Below are 2,499 nucleotides of genomic sequence, written 5' to 3'. Positions count from 1 at the left end.
TACACGATAACCTGTATCGAGTAATACCTCGAGCAGTTCATATCTCACTTGCATACTCGATCACCTCACTCGATCATGTACTTGATTGCTTGCATCGAGTGCTTAGGTCGTGTGGTTTACTTGTATGTATTCTTTTACTTTGTTTATTTTAGGAATCGTTAGAACCAAAACCCTAATTGCTTGGCTTGACTTGCATTGTTCTGATCATATCCTTCCTGCTAGCAATACACAACCATTTGGATTGATAACCTTTTGTACTACAACTGCATAGGGGATTGATACCCTGGGTGAAAACCTGTCTATCAATTTGGCGTCGTTGCCATTTGGTTGTTTTACTTTTGCTATGTTTCGGATTTTAGCGCTTGCTAGATCAAGTTTGTTTGTTTATATTTGGTTTGGATACTGACTTGTTTGCTTTTGCATTGTTTGTTTTGAATCTCAGGTACAACCCGAGCACCCACCCGACCCTTCACTCGATCACCTGGATCGAGTTGATCCTCGTGTACACACTCAGACACATACTTGTGCATGCAAACACGATCCAGAGGTAGCCAGAACCTGAGTCCTTTCGTCGACAACATCGACAGACCTCGGCTACTCAGACAACAACAAGTTCAACAAGAACCATCAATCATTGAGGAGACGATGAATAATCAGAACGGTCCACCAGCTCCTCAAGCAAGGACCAATATAGGAGCAGGAGATGCTCCATCTACTCACACTCAAAGGAATGGCATTGTGCCACCAGCTGTGCAGAACAATAATTTTGAGATCAAGAGTAGTCTCATCCAGATGATACAGAGCAATAAGTTTCATGGATTGCCAATGGAGGACCCATTGGATCATCTGGATGAATTTGATAGGCTCTGTAGCCTCACTAAGATCAATGGAGTCAGTGAAGATGGATTCAAGCTCCGGCTTTTCCCATTCTCTTTGGGAGACAAAGCACGAATCTGGGAGAAATCGCTCCCTAAGGAGTCCATCACCACTTGGGAAGCGTGCAAGAAGGCATTCCTGGACAAATTCTTCTCCAACTCCAGAACCGCAAGGCTGCGAAATGACATTTCCGGCTTTGTTCACAGGAACAACGAAACGTTCAGTGAAGCTTGGGAACGTTTCAAGGGATACACTACTCGATGTCCGCATCACGACTTCAGTAATGCTTCATTGCTGAGCACACTTTACTGAGGCGTGGTCCCCAAGATACGAATGTTGCTGGACACCGCAAGCCATGGTAACTTCCTCAACACAGATGTTGATGACGGTTGGGACCTAGTTGAGAACTTGGCTCAATCTGATGGCAACTACGATGAGGAATATGATCGCTATGTGCGATCTACAGGAGAGGAAGATGCCAAGTACAAGAGGGACATGAAAGCCCTCAATGACAAGCTCGATCTGCTCCTCAACCAGCAGAAGCATGTTCATGCTATATCAGAGGAAGAGCAGTTTCAACAACAAGATGGGGAGACTATGCAACTAAAGGATGTTAACTAGATCAACAACCAAGGAAGTTACAACAGAGGCTACAACAACTACAAGCCGAACCCGACCGTGCCTTACCAACACCCGACGCACAGTCCAATACCCCCATCGGGTTCGTCCTTGCTGGATTTGCTATCCTTGATGCACACAGTCCTATACACTCAGAAGACGGACACGATCACCATTAATGCAAGATTCGACAATCTCGCTTGTTGTCTGTCAGCCAATTTCCAAGAACTGCACGACCAATTTGATGCCTTGGGTTCCCGAATTCAAGTGATTACGGATAACTCGGCTTCCACCTCCAACAGTCACACGGAATCTGCAAACGCGATCGCCCTACGAAGTGGCCGACAATTACCCCTCGAACAGTACCACAGGACATCACTGAGGACAATAATGATCTAGATGGGGAGGATCTCGGTGAACCGACCACTTCTGCTGAACAACAAAGCCACTCCCCAGGACAACCCGATGCTCAATCTGATCCTCTACCCGACCTCACTACTCGGACAGGCGATCGAGTTGACCCTCCAATACCTCTGCCTCCTGCAGAAAACCCGGGAAGAGAAAAGCAGAAAGAAAGGAGATTCATTCTCCCACCTTACAAGCCCCCTCCAATTTCGCAAGGAACTCATGGAGAAGTACAAGGCATTGTTCGAAAAACAGATGCAAGAACTCGAACTTCGCATGCCCCTAATGGACGCCTTCACTTTGATTCCCCCTTACCAGAAATTCCTGAAGGATGCAGTTATGGAGCGGATCAAGCAAGTACAAGCGATAGTTATACTCAATCATGAGTGCAGTGCGATAATCCAGAGGATTACCATGCCTAAGAAGCTGAGCGACCCCAGATCTTTTACTTTACCTTGCTTAATCGGACCATTGAAGTTCGGAAGATGTCTTTGTGATTTGGGAGCATCAGTCAGCTTGATGCCACTCACTGTAGCTAAACATCTCGGATTCGAGAAATTCAAGCCTACCGACATCCAGCTGGTTCTGGCTAATCGAACT

Source organism: Camelina sativa, chromosome 1 (assembly GCF_000633955.1).
Source record: "Camelina sativa cultivar DH55 chromosome 1, Cs, whole genome shotgun sequence".
Classification (NCBI taxonomy): Eukaryota; Viridiplantae; Streptophyta; class Magnoliopsida; order Brassicales; family Brassicaceae; genus Camelina; species Camelina sativa.
Note: the sequence above shows the minus strand (reverse complement) of the source record.